The sequence below is a fragment of the Mixophyes fleayi genome, chromosome 12, assembly GCF_038048845.1.
Source record: "Mixophyes fleayi isolate aMixFle1 chromosome 12, aMixFle1.hap1, whole genome shotgun sequence".
In the NCBI taxonomy this organism is placed as follows: domain Eukaryota; kingdom Metazoa; phylum Chordata; class Amphibia; order Anura; family Limnodynastidae; genus Mixophyes; species Mixophyes fleayi.
Genome location: NC_134413.1, coordinates 76,886,838 through 76,910,535, shown reverse-complemented (window position 1 = coordinate 76,910,535; position 23,698 = coordinate 76,886,838). Strand labels below are relative to the sequence as shown.

Sequence of the window (23,698 nt, the reverse complement as noted above, 5' to 3'; positions counted from 1 at the left end):
AGTCATACTAAACAGGAGAAATAATTAAGACCTGGCCTGTTTCACGATTGCCATAAGAGAACTATTGACGCTAACAGCGTTATTAAAAGCTTACCCGATAGCTATTAGAATAAAACGATAAACCTGTAGATTTTAAATAGCACCAGTGAAAAAGATACTGTAGCAGCCAAAAAAACTCACAAAGTCTTTATATATTCGACATACGTGGTTCTTATTTTCAATCTTACTAAAATGCAAAGACAGTGCACGCTACCATAAAATGCAAGCAAATCGCATCAGCATATATGTGTATTTGGAAAAACAGGTACTATACCAGGAAGTAGGATCAGACCACCACAATGGTCTGTAATTGTATTAAATAATCTGTTTTTATTCTCACTCCACTGTACTGGAAACAAACAGCACAAAGCAAGAGGGATAATAAGATCAAGGAAAAGCTCCAAGGTCTGTATCCCTTGAAACAGCAATGCATTAAAAAAAGAAAGGGGATATGGCAGTCTAATCTTAGACAATGGTGAGAGGGCAGGGGAGGAGGAGGAGGAATAGTGGGAGGAGAGGGCTGTCCTCTGGAACAGCCATAGAGGTGTAGAAGCTGCATACTCACAGCTTGGAGAGACATAGAACTGTGAGCACATATATCTAAGGGATCACTGTCTATGCCACACAGACCTGCTTGGAAATATACCTCCATTTCTGCATTTGCATCTGGGATCCTGCACCCCTTAAACACAGGATTGGGAGCTGTGTCTCTCTCTCACTTCTACCCTCTCCATCTGCAAAATGTGGATTTTTCTATTACAATGCTGGGAGACAAAAGCTTCCTGATACAAAAGGAGACTCTACAACCCCCTCCTTCTTTTTTTTTTTAAACAGCTACAGTCCTGCTTCCCTCCCCCCCCCAAGAAGTGATCCTTGGATTGGGTTCTGCACATGCCTGGGACTTTCCTTAGCTGCTTGGGGTAAGCTGCAGAAAATCTGCAATTTCATTCTTGTGTTTTTAGCACTTGTTGGGGGGTCTGGGCTGAGTTGGCTGGAGATCAGGGGGGGTGGGTGGTGTTTAGTGTGTATGGATACATTGTAACACTGATCTGATACATTTTTGTAAGTGATCTGATTGAAGACCATTCTCTGATCTCTGGGAGGAGATCCACTGCTGATGGGATCCCTCTGTGGGTGTGATCTACCAGATCCACCCTTTATACATGTCCCTGATGTCTGACTGCTGCACTCTATTGATTCAGGGGTTTGACTGTGCAGAAATGAGATCTAATGGATTCCACATTTCTTGTTAGATCCATGATTTGCACATGGGAAGGTGGAAGCTGGATTCACTCCTACAAGCTGAGGATTTAGGGCTCACTTGCTTCCTGGCTTTGCTAGGTGGGGTTAATTATTTAATAAACCCGTCTTGCAAGACCTTTCCCTCCATCCCACCAGCAGGCCCCATGCAGCCTCGGAGTTTCCTAATGCAGCAGGCCGGTGGGAAGGCAGCTGCCCCTGGGGGCTGGTGCAGGAAGGGAACTGCCCTTTGCACAATTTTTTTTAACCTAATCCTGCTTTGCTGTTTCTAGACTTTTGTTTGACTTGTCTCTAGTGGATCATATATATATTTTTGTTAAGGCGATGCCCTTTGTTGTGTTTAATTTCAGATTAATGTCCCTGGGTTGATAAATGTACATGGTCTGGGCAATGGGAGCATGTTAATTATTAACAATAAGGTACACAGACAGCCATTTACATTGTAAAGATCTGAATCACAGCACAGGTGCTAAAGACACTGTCTTCTTAACTGCAAATCAGATATAGGTAGGTGATAGTGGTTTGGTGGGCAGTCTGCAAATTGTTGGGTTTCTGGTAATGTGACAATGCAATTATTATTATTTTATTATATTTGGAATTATCCGTGGGGTAGAAAGGACTGAACAGGGTGTTTGGGGGGTGGCAAGCTAAAGGCCTATTTTATTTAGTTATAAATGGCTGTAATGGATTTGGATGAACCAGTAAAGCAATATGTGTACATGAGATTGGACATTTAGGCAGTTTGCACATATAAACTTTGCAAATCTATATAAGATACGTTTTTAGATGATAAAACTTGGGGGGGCCCGGGTAGGATATGTAAATTTTGCAATGTTGGAGAAGTAGCCAATGGCTACCCAGACCGACACGGATGTAATTGTCACAGAGAAAATGCATTTATCATTATTTAGGCTTCATTGTCTGAGGAGAGGTACAGATTGCGGCCTTTGTGCGGCTGATTCAGAACCTCTTGCGATGCGCAACCCTCAGATCCCTGTGGACTTCCTGCTGAGCGAGGCTTGTTGTTTGTAAGAGGTTCTGCAGCAGCTGTGTTCTCCTCTGCTCAGCAGTTTTGTTTGACAAAGCTTGAAAATAAAATGTATGTATTTAATAAGTAACTCCCCCCTTGCTTTTAACACCTCATTGATAGAATGTATAACAAAACTGTGGAAATTCAAATGAGAACACACCTAGATGTGATTTTTCTTCATATAAGTCCTGTTTATTTCCATGGTGTTTGTGTTCTGGGACCGGCCTGGTCCAAGGGGAGAGGCATTAGCCGGAAAACTAGAGTTTTGATGGTTGAACTTCACGAAAGATGGAAGCAGGAATTGGATGGGGGTTGGAAACTATTACAAAGTCACCCGATTGATGGCCCTCTTTGACCCCATGCAGTGAGTGAAACCAGCTGAAGCATGTTTATGCCATAAAGGACAAGCAGTATATGCTGGGATACTGGATGTAAGTTAAGTTAAACAACGGTTTAGTACCCCTGCCTTGCTGAAGCTTTCGCTGTGTTTGGGACTGGAAATGCTGACAGAAGTTACAGCTGCTCTCTAATTTTGACATTGGCGTGTGACAATTGCTAAAAATGATTGTGGCACAACACATGTACTTGGTAAACAGTACAGACCTTGCAGAATGAGGGGCAGTCTTGGGGGGGGGGGGGGGGATACTATATATATATATATATATATATATATATATATATATATATATATATATATATATATATATATATATATATATATATATATATTTTTATATTTATTCTGTACTGCAACTTGCTGTTGTCTTGCACCACATTTTACGTGCCAATGTATCAACCATAGCTCTCCGCATATGTTGTGTCATTATTGCCAAAAATGTAATTCCAAGGATAGTTCTATAAATGCCGTGTAATGAATTTATACCCTATATACTGTACTCTTTGGTCTTTGTACATCATTACGAGAGAATATATTATACGCTTTTAGCTGTATATTAGCTATATATGAATACACTACACATCCTCTGCATTTAGATATCAGTGGAGCAACGTTTTAAATGGTAACTCCAGTCACTTTGCAGTTTTATGGATGACAGCCCTCATCCTCCCCCTGCTAGACCTACTGCATTCCAGGCAGATGCAGACGTATTTTGGAAGTGATTGGGGGTGATGGGTACAGTGGCACTGGTGCTGTTTGTGTATGATTACGTAGGATGATGCTTTGAGTCATTAAGACGACTGGCAAAAGACGGCAGTAGAGAGTTTGCAGCCAGAACAGACTGTATCCCCCTACAGGCACCTGGTTAATTAATGAGTCGGCTACCCTGGAGGGGGATCCTTCATTCTTTAGGAGTGATCTACAGACAAAAGCCAGCCTTAATCATTGACCAGGCTTCTTCTATGCTCCCTGTGCTATGTCTCACATCTTGGGGGGGAGGTTGTTATATTCGTTGCTATGTTAGTACAGATGTGGTCACCTTTCAAAACCCAGAACCAGCCCAGTTTGTGGTGTAATAAAAATGGCCATGTGACTAACACATCCTGAGCATCTGTTTTCGGTAGATCTATTGTATACGTCTTAAGCAATAATGGCTTTCCAGCTGTCGGTGGAGGGGGGACTACATATCCCAGCATGTTCCCGGGGAAAAAAATCAACATGCTCACTTTAAAACTCCCCATCTATTCATGCCTTTACGATTAATAACTGGCTTAGGCCTCACTTTTACAGTCGTGGCCTAAAGCTGACTGAAAGCCGCCGTGACGTCTCTCCCAGTATCGTGTATCCATGGCTTGCACTCCAAAGAAGCGGCCATTTTTGTAACTGGCAACTGCCCTCACTTTCAGGGCCAACCTCAGGATTTCAATATTTGTTCCTGGGAATTTTATTTTTGAATCTTGACAACTCTGTATTTTGTGGGCTGAAGCAATATGAGGGGGCAACACTGGTGCGTGAGGTCATGGTCACAGTGGAGGCAGCCATCTTGTGCTTTGCACCTATACTCGGGCTAAGAACGAGTGACGTCATTGTGATAGGAGAGAACTTGTTTACTTTTAAACGTTTGGTGTTGTCCTGCAACCGGTGTTTAGAAACTAGACGTGTGGAGGTAATATAAACCCACTTTACCTTTAGGACATATTGGCTCTATTGTCACTGGGTCAATGACAGGCCAGTTTTCACAAAGACCTCCAGACCACTTGACCCAACGCCACGTATAACGAAACTGTATACCAGGATCAGCGACGCGTCAAGTGGTGCAGGGCCCCATTGTTGTAGCTTTACTAACTTATGCGTCTTTTGAGGCTGGCCTAAGGAGTTGTAATGAAAATACATTTTAATTACTGTGAACGTAGATGGCTGGTAAAGACCAGGTAATAATCTTAACCTGATCAATGTAAATTCATTTTGACATAAAACAGCATTTTAGCTGCCCCACCAACGGTGCTGGCCTAGGCAACTGCCTAGTTTGCCAATAACCAGGGCCGAATTTACCCTATAGGGTGTTGTGAAACTACAAGCTCCAGCATCCTTTGCCAGCTATCAGCTGCATGTCAACTGGCAAAGCATGCTGGGGCTTGTAGTTTTACAACCCCCGGAGTGAGGCAGGCCTGCTATCGGCAAAGATAATTAACTTGAGTAAGCCGTGTTCTGTGCTCGAACAGAGTTTGGAAACGGCGCTCCTCATAGTGATCTTTATTTTGAGGTCCGTCTAAGCTGTGATCACCTTTCTGTGAAAGGAAAACCACTGCAGGGGTTACCAGAATAGGAGGTAACCCCTGCAGAGTTTAAAAGAAACCTCACTGGTGGCTGCTCGCTATTGCAACAACCTTCACGTGACTTTGTTTGAAATGCTCTCCTATTTAATTATTTACCCTTCTTTCCAAGCAGCACCTGCCTGGTGTCTGTGGCATTTTCTGCAACGGAGACAAATTCCCCTAAAGAAAGATGGCGCCCGCCAGTGGTGTTATGGGGCAGCTAATTGCCCCTCCCTATCTGATTTTAAGTCATTTAGACAAATCCTAATAATGTTTTAAACAGTACTCGCTGCCATTGGAGGCAGCCATTTTGTGAACTGATTATAGGGCCTAGGGTTGCTACCTTCTCAATCGGTGGAACCCAACACACTCATGCCAATGAATTTCAACATATATTCATTGCTATCCTTTTGTGCTTCTGTTCAATTATTTAGGATACTTTTATGTTCCCTTCTTAATCCCACTTCTCTGTTCTTCTCAATTTGTAGTCCATTATTTCCCTATAATCTCCGGAATAAACGATGATACAAGTGTCCGGTTTTCAAGATGGCCGCTGCTTTCTGGGAGTTATTGGCTTAGCCTCCAAAATGGCTTCTTACATTGTGTAAAATGACAGGTCCACGTGTCCTTTTCAGGTCCACATTAATAATACCACTGTGTGGCACACACACAATGGCTTCATATACATGTGGACCTCTGCCTAGTCCCTTGTTTAATAGTTGATTTCAGGAAAAAGCCGATAATAGTCTGCGATATTCTGGGATCGCCAACGCGGCCTATAATATGGCTCACTTCGGTGGTATACTAATTTTCTCTTACTAATTCCAGACTCAAGGCTTTTCCAGGATAATTAGCATTTCTTGTTTGACTTTATATCTCAAGAGTGTTAATTAGGAAATAAAAAACACAGAAATCACGTCCCACCCCCATTTATTTGCTTTGTCGTAACAAGAAGGGAAAAAAAATTACCCCATCACTTCCCGGTATAATGAAGACTCTCTCTTAATAATATATGCGACAATTAACCCTTTGGTATAAATTATTATGGCTATTAGAAGTCATAGAACTTTCAGCTAATACCCATAGAGTGGATAAGTATGTTATGGGAAATAAATAATTGAGGTGAATATTTAGGGTGATTAGTGAAAAAGGGTGCTTCCTCGGAGCGAGCAATTGTGCTTCCTCGGAGCGAGCAATTGTGCTTCCTCGGAGCGAGCAAGGGTGCTTCCTCGGAGCGAGCAAGGGTGCTTCCTCGGAGCGAGCAAGGGTGCTTCCTCGGAGCGAGCAAGGGTGCTTCCTCGGAGCGAGCAGGGGTGCTTCCTCGGAGCGAGCAGGGGTGCTTCCTCGGAGCGAGCAGGGGTGCTTCCTCGGAGCGAGCAGGGGTGCTTCCTCGGAGCGAGCAAGGGTGCTTCCTCGGGACCTGGGGTCCTGCTTGGTCTTATTGTTTGCTAAAACTCTGTTTAGTACGGACTGTGTGCAAATATCTAATGGAAATGTTAAATATATTTAGCATGTAATATCTAGAGTGCTCGAGACGTTTATTGTGGCAAGTTTTGATCGATTTTATGCCTATTGTTGCTTATCTGGCTAATGCTGACATTACGGCTTCCCTGGTAGATACCTGAAGAGCCTATATTGTCAAATGAATGTAAAATGCAACGTTTTACTGACTATTTTTTGTGATAAGCTTTTGAGACGTACAGAAGCGGGCTCCTTGCAAGTGGCTCTTATTCATCTGTACAATGGCAGGGTATGTCGGGCTGCCGTGATAAAGGATTCCTGTTTCCTTCCTTCTGTGTCTATCTGGAGAAATGTTCCTCTTATTACTGTGTGGAATGTTTGCAGCTGATTTGCATTCCGCTCAAGGGATAATCTCCTGATAAATTCGTGTGACTGTGACCGAGAGTCTTCCCTGGATACAAAGTGAAGCTGGTGTGTTTTTAATTTGCTTTCCCCCCCCCCCCTCCCCATCCAATTGCTGCTTTGCAATTCATCCAACTTATTCCCGAGAGGTGCGCCAATGCTGACCTATACCCCACACGAATAATGGTGCTTCCCAGCGGTTATGGTCAAGGCTGACTGCGGCTATTAATGGCTCGTTTGCACGTGTGGCGATGTGTTAATTACTAAGGCCATTAATAAGCTACTTCCTTTTGTTGGTTAAGCCTACAAAATGGCATCCTTCGTTGTAAGTTGGGGAAGGGTGTCCTTAAAGAGCATAACCAAGTCATCATAAGGAGCCACTAGGCTATGTGGCAGGGTGCGCAGGTGGATAGTCTGGTAGATGGTCACAATTGTGGTGCAGAGAATTTTCTGTGATCTAAATCCGTTTCAAGTCATGTGTTCACTTCGTCAAACAAGGTATGGCACGGGGTGCAATCCGATTGGTAAATATGGTCGCTGTATATTTTGATTCAAGCCAGAGCACTGATCTGTGAGTGGTGTTCCTTTGTTAGGCGACAGAAGGACGCAATGTTTTGGCAGAAGCCGTTCCGTCTTATTCCAATAATCTGTCTTTCGCGAAAATGTATAATTCTGCCTATCACAAGACTAAAAATGACAGGACTAAAAATGAATTTTTAATGTCCTCCCCAATTCCGTTCCGTAATATAGGTAGACAGTAGGCCTGAATAGTCCTTGAAAATAAATTGTATGACTGGAGTGCTTTGTCTGAGGTAGAAACCCACGCAGCCTCTATTCTTTATGATCGCCTAGGTGTCTTCAGACTTTTGGAAGTCCTGGGAATGTGAATGGACAAGAAATGACAGTCTGTGGGGCAAATGGGTTCTCGTGTTTTAATGTGTTTCTTCGGAGACCATGGAGGAAAAGGGGTCTTGACGCTATATTTAACCCCTTTCAAGCATTTCGCTCCATCTTGAGGTAAAATCATGCTGGAACTTGAGATCATGTAAAGTGGAGGCAGCCATTTTGTTTTTGAGCTGAACCGGTATTCATTGGTGACGTCCCTGAGGAAACCTGCACAAAATGCTTCGTGTTTTAATGATATCCGCTATTCCTACTGAATGGATAGGCTATATTCCCGTGAATATAGGTCCAGCTGCCTCCGTTGTGAACTGATTAGCAGGGAGATTTGCATTCTCACCCGGGCAGCCATTTCTAAAAAGTCGGTGTGTCCTTTTAGCATAAGAAAATCCCTGTTCATTTCTACACTGCGTCGTGTTTGCAAATGGGGGTGAAAAAAAAAAGAGGGAGAGGCTGTTTGTAAAGTAACAATGCAAACACTTTGCGTTTTCATTGCAGTGTAATCGTTTCATTTGTCAAAACAGGGCTCTGTTCCAGTCTTCAGTTTTATCCTGGTTGGACAAGCTTAACCCCTGAGCCCGTTCTGCACTACAGCTCACACCATCCTCCTTAAGAGGTCAGGTATTCAAACGTTCACATTTGCTGGGTTGATAACAGTACTCAAATATACTGAGATGCTAAACCACAACACCGGAATGATTTTTGTCTGCAACCCCTCTGGTTATGGTGGTAGCACCTTATAATGTGATAAGGAATTGGCAAGGGTTAGTGAAACTGTAAAAATATTTATTTTGAAAACCTTTTTAGAAGCTTTGCACGCGTTATCTCGGGCAAGGGTGTTTCCTGGGGGGTCAAGGGTGTTTCCTGGGGGGTCAAGGGTGTTTCCAGGGGGGAAAAGTGTTTTTTGGGGGTTAATGGGGGGCAAGAGTGTTTCCTGGGGGGGCAAGGGTGCTCTAAACTAAAAACAAAAAGCATCCACAATAGAGATCACATTAATTTACATGTTTCATATCCTATACATTGCTGTCTGACACCAAACAGCCTGGTCTAACCTGCTGATTGGATACAATAGTAGATGTGGAACACAAAAGAACAGTCTTGTGCACCTTCAATGAAAATAAGCAACTTTTCCTCAGCTGTTTTACTTAAATTATGTTTTTTCCATTAACAGTTGCGGAAGGTTGTATACAAGTTCTTTGATGGTCGGAACCCCTCTTAAATAACATATTTTTTATGCGGATTAAGATATACCCACATCATCCATTAACAATGTATAGAGAAATAAAGGGGGCCGTCTCCCGAATCCAAAAGCCGGCTGGATCTAATCATTTCTGAGAGGTTCTACCTGGGAATAAAAGGCGCGCCCTGGGTGGGCTTAGCCGCTGTTAGCGCACACAATCGCTGTGTTTTCTTTTACTTTTCATTCTGCCTTGAGTGGAAGCCACAATTATAGAACCCCTCACAAAAGAGCGTAGTCTCTCCCCCACCGGGCTTCTCCGCCCGAGCCGCTTTTTACAGATCTCCTCTCCTAGTGTTCGCTAGACTGAAACAACTGCTAATGTTCAGTCCGAATGTGGTCGTCGAGGAAGACGCTGTTCCAAATCAAGTGTCTCTGCTGGAGGCCCGAGCCGCTCTGTTCTCCCCGCAAGTCTGGTGATTTACGCCGCAATACGGCTCTGTTTGTACACATTCAGGCTCTGGCCTATTCAGGTCTTCTCAGCGGGCAGAAGGAACTTGCTAATACCATTAGCTTGTGGAGTATGAAAGCGTGTGCGCTGGAGAGGAGAAAATCCCTCTTTATGTGTTTAACGTCCTCCATGAAGCTGTTCTCTCTGATGTGGCCAGGTAGGCAAGAGTTACATACTTTGCAGCATGCGTCAGGCTTGCAGCAGAAGACCGACCAAACGTTTTTCATAATTAAAGGGTCGGTAATAATTCTTATTTTTGCTTTCATGATCTGAAAATGTGCTGAGGGCTTTTAGGCGGGGACTTGCAGAAATCTGAATCGGGACTGCCGGAGGGATTAGCGCGTTGCGGCACGATACGCGGTTGCCCCCCTCTTGATTGGAAAGGGTTAATTAGAAAATTCCTGAACGTGTACACACTCCGTTAAAGTGTCCTCTGTTGCTCATACAGTGGAGGCGGCCATTTTATTTTGCTTTAGCTGAACAAGCCAATCGATTCGCTAAATTTGAAAATATTAAAATTTGCGGCGATTTAAATACAGCAACACGTTTTATTCGCGTTTCCCAATTCACAGGACGGGTAGAACCTCTTGTTGCCAGTTGTCGGCATTATCTCTTGTGAGGTCTTGACAGGCCAAGGGCCTAAAGCGACTCCTTTTATCAAGATGTTTTTTAATTAGGTCACATTTGTCATACCCAATTTGGTGCAAGAAGATCCCGTCCCCTCAATCCATCTACTAAATACTAAAAGACAGAAGTCAGCATTTTGACAGATGGTCCTTAATAATATCTTTTATGAGGTAAACTTTCAGTAAAATATGTCCCTATTCACAGAATTTCTAAGGAATAGTCTAAAAGTTGACCGAATTAATCATTCGATGATCTACAACTGGCGTGACTATAATTAGCTATCCTGTAAAATATCTTCTTATATTTGCAGAGTGTGTGTCACATGACTCATCCTGAAAGTGTTCCGTGATGGAATGCGTAACTGTTCGTGAATGTGAAACACACTTGGATGTGAGAATCCCCCTCTTGCAAACCAAATTTCTTTGTTCCGTATCGGAACTTGTGCATAAGAAGAAATAATTTCCCCCCTTACTATAAAATTAAAAAATATTTATGCATGATTTTGGCATTTCTTGTGTGGTCATGGAACGCCAAGACTTGTAATATCTCTGGTTTTTTTTTTGAGTAGGTGTATGTTATTCACACTATATCGTATCTGGGTATAGAAATGTTTATTTTATTTTTTTAAGGTAGAGCATTTTAATAATTTTATTTTTCTTAGCAATCCCTATAGCCATTTTGCAACGAGACTGCCCGAGTTTTCTGGGTGTGACCTTGTATCGCCTCCAAATCGATCGGGGACCAGACTGCACAAACAACCTGGTCAAACAATTGTAAGTTGTCGGCCAGTGAAAGTAGTGTTTTATCACCTCAGCTCTGCAGGATGATAAATAACCCTGACACAGGGAAAGGGTAGGTGGGGACCGACCAGGTAAAGCAAGTTTTTCTCTCTTGTGACCAGCACTTAAGGTCATGAGAGATGCATTGGAACAAGGGAGCAGCCATTAATAATCTCTCCCGGAGCTGCTATAAGGCAGGAATCTTACTGACTCTTGTCCTCTGAGTTACTCCTGGCCGCCGTAACGGATCTGATTTATAACGGCTGCGCTCTGACCGGAGATATTTGCTTTTTATTTAAATTGGCAATCTAATGAAATGAATTGCAGGAATAGAATGTGATTTAGTCTGTATTATGCTGGCTGATGACATTTTTACTCTTGTGTGCGGGAAAAAATATGGTGAAATGTGGAATATTTAGTAAAACACTAGTTGCAAATAAAATTCACGTTATTATTTTTAGCTGGAATTTGCTCCAAAGCCATAAGTGTTGCTGTTTACTGCGTCTCCTTAAAAACAAAAAAAAACAAATGTAATTACTGTGCGCACAAGAAGAGTGAATGCGATTGGTGCCCTGTTTTGTCTCATTGCGCGACTCCATTACTGGATTACGCTGGCTCTCATGGACAGCTATGGATTCTAGTGTTCAGGCTTGAAACAGCCGGTTGGTTTTATGTTGGAGCAGTATATGGTGGCACAGGTTGTTATTTGATGTGGCAGAGAACTGTGTGATAACGGTTATTACCGAGCTTCAACAGCACGTGAAACACTGATTCAGAGACTAGTGGAAGGGCACTTGGTGGCACTTTATAGTTTAAAAAGTACAGTTGGCATCAGAGGAATATATTGTGATACAGGGATTTAAATTTATATAGGTGTAAAGTACATATGGTTTGATAGAATTGTTTATGATGGTACGGGCAAGTGCCATTCTGTGCTCTCTCTCTCTCTCTATCAAATGACCATAGGAATTCCAGCCGGTTTAATAGGCTGAATCTGGCAATGCCATTAAGCGAGGAAAGGGTTGCAGATATTCTAACTCTTAGGATTACATCCGGCTTCTGATGGCAAAGACCTGCTAAGAGATTTTCTGTCCTGAGGGTCTTTTTAGGAAAGAGAACTAGTTTTACCAGACTATCGGATGGCCGTCTGTGTGCTAAGCCCTCACATACGTAGTTTCACATGCAAACCGAGTCTCAGATTTTATTATACACCTTCGTTCCGTATTCGTATGAAAACAACTTAGTCTGCTGGTAGTTGACCGATTTGTTTTGAATTGGGTCCATGTACCAGTTGGTGTTAATGGGGTGGATTGCTCAAATGGGACCCATGCGGGGCGGTGCCAAATGTCGCGATTCCCAATGAATTGCGGCATTTTGGACCAAATTCTGCCCACTTCACTAGGAAGTGGGCAGATGCGGGAGATTGCCATACTCTCCCGGGAGTCCGTGAGACTCTCCTGAAATGCGGGAGAGTCCCGGAATGTCCAGGAGAGTTGGCAAGTATGATATGTCTACTGTTGAAAATAAATAGTTGCTCTCTCTGAAGATCTGATAGTCGTTTGAACTGTGCTAGTCTGGTGGATTCCCTGACCATGAAATGTTTCTTGTAATGATACTGTCTTAACCTCTTTAAACACAATAAAAAGATAATAGTTTTATGGACGGTGTCGTAAACCCATTAGAGGATGGCTAGTAAAAGATCTATCTCTTTATTGTAGCAATTTGTAGAACATAAAATTAGTATACTAGATATGGATTGTCTGAGCTGGTCGGCCCTTCTCTAACCTGTTGAGCAAGCTTCGGCGGCTCGTCGCACTACATAAGACCGATCTTACTAACCTCAAGATGAGAGAAATGGGGCAATTGGACTTGTCTCTCTGTTGCTGCCAATCAGGACGCGATTCATTTGAAAAATTTGGACAGAGTTTATACGTTTTTTTTCAGACGGCTGCTGTTTGCATGCCAGAAAAGTAAATTAAAAGCCCAAACCCTCCTACTTATTTTGTATAATGCACCTCGTTATTTACTGTAATGCCCTGCAGCTAACGAGAGCGTTCCTTTGCCCCACCCTGTGTTGATTATCGTCCCAAAAAGATGTCTTGTTTAACTTTTTTTTGTTTTATGGTAAATCGCCAGGTTAGTCTTAAAGAGAAAGTAAAACCACTTTAGGCATAAATATGTATGGCAAATCTCTGTGCGCAAAAATGGGCCTTATAAACATCTGTGCTGTGCTTTATCATTTGAGCTTTTTGTCTCTTCTATTCTCCTCTGTTTTTTGTTATGTACAATAGTAATTTCCATCCACCCCCCTTTTTTTTTTTTTGTTCCCGGTCTTGTTTTCATTTATCACTAGACTGTGCAGCTCTTTCACTAAACAAACACCACTTGAAAGGGTGGAGAAAAGTATTTGGTTCTTTACCAGCATTTTTGTCACCACAGACTGACATATTACTGGTGGAGTGTGTGAGCTGTAGAATGATGGGGGCAAGCTAATGGCTAAGGGAACACGTACCCTGTCAATGTGTAAGGCCTATTATAACGTTTACTCTTCTGTTCTGTAAAATGTACAGGATAAAATTGGCTCGGTGCAAATTAAAACCACTTTTATGGAGGGCTTCCTGCTGCCTTCATTCCCCTCCTCACATCATGTCACTGCCCCTGTCACATGCAGCCCTGTCCTCACTAACACATCACTCATCTCCTGATATACTCTGTGCTGCTGGAGGACCCTGCTCCTTCCACTATAGAACTCTCAGTCTGTGGCTTCCTGCTGCCTCCATTCCTCTCCTCACATCATGTCACTGCCCATGTCACATGCAGCCCTGTCCTCACTAACACATCACTCATCTCCTGATATACTCTGTGCTGCTGGGGACCCTGTTCCTTCCACTATATAACTCTGTCTGTGGCTTCCTGCTGCCTCCATTCCCCTCCTCACATCATGTCACTGCCCCTGTCACATGCAGCCCTGTCCTCACTAACACATCACTCATATCCTGATATACTCTGTGCTGCTGGGGACCCTGCTCCTTCCACTATATAACTCTCAGTCTGTGGCTTCCTGCTGCCTCCATTCCTCTCCTCACATCATGTCACTGCCCATGTCACATGCAGCCCTGTCCTCACTAACACATCACTCATATCCTGATATACTCTGTGCTGCTGGGGACCCTGCTCCTTCCACTATATAACACGTAGCCCCTCCCTCACTAATAATCACATAGCAGGCAGGTCTCCCGTCTCCCACAAGATCGGCACCTCCGCTGGTGTCAACGTTCCAATGACCTGCTTGGCGATCGGCACTTCTATTCCCCCGTGCACTTAAAAACTTTGGGACAATCCGTAGACAAACAAAAAGCTGATAGCAAAAATTTCTCTGAACCTAATCAAAGCCACCTTTTTTAAAAATAGCACACTGACTTGGCAAATCCCATAGGCATTGATTTGCTCTGGTTTTATGACTCTACATAAGCCCTGCATCATATTGGTGTGGAATATTTACTGTTTTCAATATAATGTTCCTTTGAGTGCCTCATAGGCTTGAGTCTTTGTCTGTCCTGCTTTCTATTAAGATGTAGGCAACTACAATGTTTATAATGTTTTGTTTTTTTTTCTTTTCTTTGTTTTGTCAGCATTCTGTGGGAGCAATAAACACTATATCAAAGTGCTGTGGACCACGATTGCCGTCATTGAAATGATCCTCATTTAAGGCCAGAATGTTGGTACAGTCTCTGGTTAGCCTGTAGGGGTTTCCTCTGCTGTTTTGTGGCTATAAGTGGCAAAGGCTGGCAAATATCTGTGTACATGTGTAAAGCTCTTAGAAGTTTAGGTAACTGAATATTTATTATGTTATACTGTAAAGCAAAATGCATTCCGTTAAATGTATCCAAATAATGTGGTATTTCATATCGTAAGACTATAAATCTTTTTTTTTTATTTATTTGTGTCTGTTTTCCGGACTTGAAATGTTTCGCCTTTTGCTCCGCCATGCTGCTAAGGCCGCCTTCAGGGTCTTGACGCCAATTATTATCTCGCTAGGACCTTTCTCTCTCAGGAGGCCACCAAAACCATCATACACGCACTCATCATCTCCCGCCTGGATTACTGCAACCTCCTCCTCACCGGCCTCCCCCACTCCCGTCTCTCCCCCATCCGCTCTATACTCAATGCGGCCGCAAGACTCATCTACCCCTCACGCCGCTCCTCCTCTGCCTCCCCTCTCTGCCTTGCCCTACACTGGCTCCCCTTCCCCTACAGAATTCTTTTCAAACTCCTCACCACCACTTACAAGGCTCTCTCCCACTCTACTGCCCCTTATATCTCTAACCTCCTCTCCATTCACACTCCTGCCCGCTCCCTGCGCTCAGCCAATAATCGACGCCTCTCCTCCACTCTGATCACCTCTTCCCACTCCAGAATCCAGGACTTTTCCCGTGCAGCCCCCCTTCACTGGAACGACCTCCCTCGCTCCATCCGCCTCTCTCCTACTCTGTGCTCCTTCAAACGTGCACTCAAAACTCACCTCTTCCTCAAAGCCTACCACCCATCCACTTTACCCCCATCTCCTCCACTCATTCTCCCCTCTCTCCCATTCCCTCAACTGGCTCCTCTTGTGCCTGGTCTGTTTAACCCTCCCTTAGGATGTAAGCTCGTATGAGCAGGGCCCTCTTCCCTCCTGTCTCCTTACCCGTTCTTCTGCTCCGTGTCTATTGCATCTGCCTGCCTGGAGTTTCTGAAGTATTGGTACTTTTTGTTTATTGTTCTGTACTGTTATACCCTGTATAGTCTACTGTTTGTACTATGTGCGGCGCTGCGGAAACCTTGTGGCGCCTAACAAATAATTGATAATAATAATAATAGGACCTGAAGCAGTGACCACCTAACGGCTCTGTTTGCGCCCTACTCCAAATCTCATGCTCCTTTGTGGGGGCCTGACTTCTTCAGGGACCTCCTACAGCATGGAGGATGAAGTTTCAGAGTAGAATTGTATAGAAAATGGAATATACACTACTTGAATCTAAATTGTACACCCTTTTAATGATGATGCCCACTTATGTACCGCGTTCGGTTTGCAGTATGTCTGGTTTTGGCAGCTTTCATTTTCATACACTATTTCGTATTATATCTATACATTACTAAAGAGGGTGCTGACGAGATACAGGGAGGGTGAAGGAATTGAGGCCGGGAAATCATAGTGGGTGATCATTGGGCGTACAGCCATTTGACTGAAGCTGCAAGTTGGGGGTGAATTTGCCCCCATGTGGTGTACTTCAAGGCTAGTGTCTGCAAGGATATGCAAATGTAGAATTTCATCCCACCGCTGACACCAGCTAATTGTCACTATGATCTGGCCTCGTAATTCCCTGTCGCAAACATAACGTTTCAGTCCTATTTTTGTTTTATTTTTTTCAGACACTCAAGCAGGTGGCTTATATAATTTGAATGGATTTAGGTGTAGTAACTCTAAGCAGCCAATCAGAAATGAGCTATTGTGTTGTGTGTAATGCAAGTTAAACAATGAAAGTCAGCCTTTGATTGGTTGCTTTGTGTTAGTGCAAATCTTCCCCCTCCATACAATATTGATAAATCTGATTTATCTTTTAGTTTAACAATTAATTAATACGTTTTTAGCTTGTTGCCAGGAAACTATACAGTCCTATGTGGTAGTGTGCCAGCCAAGTTATGAATTCATTGGAGATCTAACATAGTTATCTATCCAGCTCATCATGAACGCTTCTTAAATGAACACAACGATTGGTTAATTGCATTTATTTATTTTAAACCTAGATATTATTGATCAGTGTTCAATACAGGGCTAATCCTGCCTGCCTGCTCCTGTGTTCTGTATACGACCGTGTGCTCCTTGCAGTGACTTGTATATACAGTCAGCGTGGCCTAAACGAACGTTACGAGGAAACAGGTTGAACCGGCTCGAAGCTTTGTTTACCATTGAGCTTCCTCCTGACTCTTGTGTATTATATTTCTGTACTCTAAGCCCGGCCTTGTGCACGGTTTTATTTTTGGGAAACAAATACATTTTTATCTGAACTCTTGAGTATTGTTGGTGAATTTTTACATAAGACAGAGCTTTTTGGACATGCTCCTTTTTTTTGGGGCGACCCTGCCGACTCTGGGATCTGGTCTCTCTAGATTTCACCGTTAAATGGGTTGTCGTTTGGTGATGCCCTCCGTAGAGCAAGGTGTGTTACGCCTCCATTGTCTTTCTGTATTTCCCTGCGAGACAATAAGCGTGATGTCATCTGTGGGCGGGAGACATTTAACTTTTTTTATTTTCCACACGACTAAAGTGGACATAATAGGTGGTTCAAATTAGTACTGAGAGAAAAAGTCAAGTAAGCAATGTAGTAATATCTGTATTAAAGGCTTTTTAAAAATTTTATTTTGCTGATGGTGACTACGATGTCACCATGTAAAAATGTAGACACCTGCTTTGAACACTGTTATGTGGAACTACAAGTACCAGCATGCACTGCCACCATCCGACTGGCATGGATTCTGGGACTTGGAATGTTTCACTATATTTGTTTCGCTGTCCGCCAGCTTGCCAGCCAGGATCACAGCTGACGCCCACCCTGTCTGTCTAACATCTCTCACACTCTATGTTACAGTGACCAGCATAAGTGCTTCAGTCTGCGAAGGATTATTGTGTATTTATTTTTCTAGGCTAGGTGACACCTCACAGTAATTAAAGATAAATTGTTCCTTTGTAAACAAGGTGAGCGGAGGCTGGGAGTTGGGTTTTTGAACACCCCCCTCTTGCATTAATTGCTAACTTTTGTCTGCGTTGAATATGTTTCAACATGAGATTGTACAGGCCGTCCCCACCTCGCCAGGCATGACGTAAGGGTTTGAAGAGATGCAAACAATGGAAATATTGCAACAGACTCGCTTTCCATTGATATGGACAGGCAGCCTCTTATCCTACAGAAATCTGCACCCCACTTATCTGAGATGTCTGTCCTCCTTATCGTGCTGGATATGTGAGCGTCATTAATCCTATAACACAAGTTGCTGTTTTTGGTAATTTCTAGAGATGCTCGGGCTCGGTTTTCTGTAAACCGAGCCCACCCGAAATTAGGGGATCTGAGTAGACTCGCGGGCCAGCTCGGTACTTTCGCGCGTCCTCTGATCTGAATCGAGGTAAAACGTCAACGTTGCGTAGTCGGATTCAGCAGGTTTTGGATTCCATAAGTACCTCCCTCCCCAGGAGATCCAGCGCCATTGCTCACACAGAAACAGGGGTAGCAGCGTTCTTGTCAGTCTCCAGTGACATTGCTCAGTGCCATTGCTCACACAGAAACAGGAGGGGTATCAGTGTTCTTGTCACTCTCGGGTCTCCAGTGACATTGCTCACACAGAAACAGGAGGGGTATCGGTGTTCTTGTCACTCTCGGGTCTCCAGTGACATTACTCAGTGACATTGCTCATACAGAAACAGGAGGGGTAGCAGTGTTCTTGTCACTTGACAAAAAATGACTGGAGATTAATGCAATTGAGATTAATAATAATGTAGTAAAAGAACCAAATTATGTGATTTTAGGGAAAAAAATAGGGATCTAAAACCAAAACACGTGAGGGAGGTTTTACCAAAACCAGAACACGAGGGTCAGAGAACATCTATTCATTTTGGACATATAAGCTGCCTGCTATGCTCTTTAGTAAACTTATAGGAAGAAATTGTGCTATGTGCAGGTACAAAATCTTCCCCCGCCATCATGACTTTACCTCAGAAATCTACAAGACACAGCTGTTCGGTACTCTGTCTTCTGGGGACACTTTCAAATTTAACTTAACTTTGAATTAAGCACGCATATCGCCGATGCGGATTGTAACTTGGAGGACTGTCCTCCTAAGTAGCGCATAGATGCTGGATATCACTGCAGTGCTGTCTAGGAGGTCCGATGTGTGACCTGTCAAAACCTCCAGTTGCCTGAGCTGTCGCCCTCCATTACAGGCTCCTAGCTGTGATCTTGTGCAGGCCAGTTTGACACTTGCACCCTGCTCTGTTCCTCCTCTGTGTCTGGCGGGCAGATTGATAACCAGACACACACACAGCATTTTTTTGTGAGATTTTATTATCCTATTTTGTTGCATGTTTGTCTCAAACTGATTTCATCATCATTTTTCTGTGCTAGATCAGGTCTCCAACCGTTCCTCTTAGGTCACCAAACTCCAAATAGAAATTATTCCAATATGAAAAGGTTTCTTGCTGCAAGTGCTAATATATAATTAACTTCTCAATGTATCACGGCAGTACGAGATCTCGTTGGCTAGCTAAGTGTAAACTATAATTGGTTTGATTCTATATTTGCATAGGGTTCATGTTCTCCCCATGGATTTTACCTGATCCTGATGTGTGTTTGCATCTGCATTAGGGAAGTTAGATTGTAAGCTCCACTCGTTGTAATATTTTGCCACTAGATCAATTAATGTAATAATCAACATGTCTTCGATCGATGGGGTCACTGGTCAGCGGGCTTCTTCGAGGTTCCTCGTTTCCAATCAGCTGACGACTGCGCACACAAGTGTCGTTGCTCGTGACCAATGAGATTTATCTGGCTCATCGTCCCAGCCCATGTGATTTTCAGTGGTTCAAATTATTAATTTCAGATGCCAGTTTGGTCGGAAAGCAACAAATTGTGCTACAAATTATGTAACATATTTTTTTTAAATTTTTTTTATCAAATATATTCTTAGTGCAGATTCTGTGATTTAATCCAAATATTTTTGGCGATGCTACTTCGTTTCCTACGATGTCCAATGACTCCGCTTGTCTGATCAGTGCGACTTTATTGCATCTTTGTCGCTTAACAAGTTGCTTCCACGTCTCCGCTACACCTTATTCCATAACGCAGGCTGGCTACGTACACGTTGGAGCTTATAATGCGTTTATTTTATCGCACGTTAAAAGACAGTCTTTTTTTTTTTTTGTTTTTTAAGCATGTGTCTCTGGCAATAAAGCTAATTTATGTTGCTAGAGACACCGCCAATTTCTATTGCGTTTGAAATGTGCTCAATTACGTTTAATGCGAGTCTTCAGCTGCGTTGACACGCGTCTGATGAATTGCAATAGAAAAAGAAGCGTTAAAAATCATTGTACCAAATTGAAACAAGACCATTTGCACTTAAAGGTCTGTTTTTTTCATTTTCACTTCTTGCGATACAATCGCACCTTAAACGAAGGGTTTTGACGTACGTGTTTGTACGTAGCTTTGGAGTAGGTGTGGGGACATGTACAGCTGCTCTTTTGTTTTTGTTTACACAGCTTTTAAGGTTTGCCTCCCATGTGTTTGTGTCTGGTTTAACCAAATTTGGGTGTGGGGGGTTGTCGTCTCCTCTTTTATCTCAGCTGGCTAATGTCAGGCCTGGTTGCAGTGTTGCAGGTCTGGGATCCCCACGGAGAGCGTGTTGGGTGAGGGGGGATGGAGAAGAGAGGCATGTTCAGTGGCCTCATTTGAGGTTTGGACATGGGATGAGAGGGTGATGGATTATACAAGATGGTTTTACTGCAGTGAGAGCAGCTGGCTGTCTCCATGGGACAGCATGGAGGAGAAAGAGGCCAATCTCTGCCTCCTTCTCCCAGAATAGTCGTTGCTTGAGGAGATGGCTTAGAAGATCTCTGACCATGAGGAAGTCCACCTAGATACTGATTCCTCCATCTCTTTTTGCAAGCCCGTCTCGTATATGAAACCGAAGCCTAGAGACAGGTAAGAACAGGCCCCGGGATTAGACAAAGGAGCATCCGTTGAAAGATTTGATTGCCACAAGAAGATCATCACCATATTAATTCCCCATGTAGCAGATCATCTCTTTACAGAAAGGATTTCTGACTGGAGTGTATTATCTGTGTGCTTGTAATTCTTAAATCTCCTCATAATTATAGCTGGTATTATAAGAACGTTAGTCATTTGATTGCAGTGATTGAATGCGTAGCTTAGCTGTTTTTCTTGTTTTCTCTCTTCTTTTATATCTACTTTAATATAAAACTTTTTTTTTCACTGAGGGATCAGACCGGGGAGTGATGAGGTTTAAAGAGCCTGGATTATAATGTCAAGAGTCTGTAGAGCTTTGGTTCCTGAGCCACTTACTTGTCGTTCGAGACCAAAGTTGAATTTGTTTTTTCGAAGGCTGAAGTTGTCTTGTGGGATTGTGCGGGGATGTTGATGTGGCGGTGGTGGTCTTAATTTGGCAGTGGGGCGGCTTCGCTGAGCTAAGATGTGATGTCATTGGCTGACTCGGACCCCCCTTTTTCTTGGGATTCTACGGGGAACGTCTTGCGCTGTGTGTTAACACAACCCGTGTTGAAGGGTGATATGTGCACATATTACATGCTAGGCATATAGTAATTCTCAGTATGTACGGGTGGCTGCCTAGTACCACTTCTATTCTGTATGCTAGGTGTCTGCACAGTACCACTTCTCTTGTTGTTTATACTAGGTGTACAGTAATTGCACAGTACCACGTTTCTTGCTGTAGTTCTCAATATCTGTCCTGTGTGGGGCCAACTTGTTTGGCGATGGGCGGCTCTCCCAGCCTTTGTAGAACTGCAAGTCCCAGCCGGCTCCCTCTCTGATGTAGGGCATGCTGAGGTTTGTAGTTCCACCAAAGCAGGTTGGATGAATAGGTTCCTTCTACTTGTACATTGTCAGACTTCCAGTAAGTAGGGTCTTATATACTGTAAGTAAGGGGGGGGGAGGGGGTATACTATAAACAAAGATGCTCAGAGCGTCAGAATATGACAGGACAGTGACTCCCAACATATGTGAACATGTCCGTTTCGGGTGTCATATGACATCCGTGTTAGAATCTAGCCTCTAGCACAGTCTTGGTGATGGTCGTATTTTGAATATTGTCCTTTTTTTAAAGGGATTCAAATTTCAGTTCCGCACTCTGTCTCTTCCTTTACTTAGCGAGTATTAGACGGTCCTTTTGTATTATAAACACTGCAGATGGTTTATTCTCTGTATAAACACTTCTGCTTTTCCTTCTCTGTAACAGGGCAATGCCAACCCCCCCACCGCTATGTCAAACCATCCTAGGGTGTCGATGAGAAGTTGAGTCCTTTTAGGTCGACGAAAAGTCTGTCGGGTTCTACCCCGATTCAGAATAAGCCGTTTGCCATTCCGCCGGTATGCAATTAGGAACTTTCACGTCTCTGCACGGATGTCAAGTAGTAGCGGGGGCAGGTGTATCTGATTACTAGTCAGACGGGATGGATTGTGCGTTGATCCAACTTTCACCCTACCCCAAATAAAAAAAACAAAACACATTATTAATTTTTTTTTCTCCACTCCTATAAAATGAGGACAGATTGGTTGTTTTAATCTGTGTAATAGGAAGTATGTGGCTATTTTGCAGAAATGGTGGTGGGCTCTTAGAATTACGTTCCTGTATTGGCGGGGGAGCAAACTTTAGGATTAAGAATGGCTTGTCGTGATCGTCATCATTTATTTATATAGCGCCACTGATTCCGCAGCGCTGTACAGCGAACTCGCTCACATCAGTCCCTGCCCCATTGGGGCTTACAGTCTAAATTCCCTAACACACACACACACACAGACAGAGAGAGAGAGACTAGGGTCAATTTTGATAGCAGCCAATTAACCTACTAGTATGTTTTTGGAGTGTGGGAGTAAACCGGAGCACCCGGAGGAAACCCACGCAAACACAGGGAGAACATACAAACTCCACACAGATAAGGCCATGGTTAGGAATAAAACTCATGACCCCAGTGCTGTGAGGGAGAAGTGCTAACCACTGAGTCACTGTTCTGCCCTGAATTTGTGATGAATTCTTTTCCCGCAGTCGGGACCCAATGACTAAATGGGCGTTAGGATTTGGACAGTAATGACCACACTGTATTATGAATAATGGATATACATTACCTCTACTTATTCTTCCTCTGTAACCAGTTCGGTTTTGACTTAAACAGAGCATTCTCCACGTCTGTTGTGTGTAAATGCACACGTAGCTCTGTTTTATGTATGTCATGGCTAATGTCAGGTTCTGGATAATGTCATCCTTCAGGCATGCTTGGATAATTGGCAGTAATTAGAGATGCGGAGGGCATTTTCAAGGCAAGGTTTTTTTTCCCAGGTGAACTGAATCAGGGATACATGTTTATTGTTGGGGATAAGTAGCTATAATATTACAGTATTTAGCCCTGTTTGGGAGTTTGCAAGGTTAGTATTTGAACTAGAGATGCTCGGGTTTTCTGAAAACCGAGCCCACCCGAGCTTGGGGGATCCGAGTAGGCTCGCAAGCCGGCTCGGTACTTTCGCGCATACTCGGATCTGAATCGAGACAAAACGTCATTGTTGCGTTGTCGGATCTCGCGGGTTTTGGATTCCATAAGCACCTCCCTCCCCAGGAGATCCAGTGCCATTGCTCACACAGAAACAGGAGGGGTAGCAGTGTTGTCACTTGACAAAAATTGACTGGAAATGATGGAAGTGAATGTTATTGAGGTTAATAATGTAGGAATGAAAAAAAGCCAAATTATGTGATTTTAGCAAACATAGGGATTGTAGAAAAAAAAAATAGGGATCTAAAACCAAAACACCGGGCGTCAGTGAACATCTCTAATTTTAACCCCTGCTGATATTGGTGTTTGCAAAAACCCAGCCCCAGTGTGTACCTGTTGGTTCCACAGTGTGGGGGCAGCCATTTTGTGGGCTGAACTAGTGACGACATCGGGGTGGTATGAGGCAAAAAAGTGCCTCATGTCATCGATGTCGTCCTTTCCTACCGATATTATCGACCGCCTTCTAAATGAATAT

General features: G+C 43.3%; 1 protein-coding gene across 1 annotated transcript in view; it reads left to right on the top strand.

Moving 5' to 3' along the window:
- Nucleotides 1–580: 580 nt before the first annotated feature.
- Nucleotides 581–23,698, top strand: part of VANGL2 (VANGL planar cell polarity protein 2) — a 48,739-nt gene continuing 25,621 nt past the window's right edge. The window contains exon 1 of the mRNA XM_075193089.1: nucleotides 581–959. The gene's annotated coding sequence lies outside the window, so the exon portion shown is untranslated. The remainder of the gene's footprint in view (nucleotides 960–23,698) is intronic.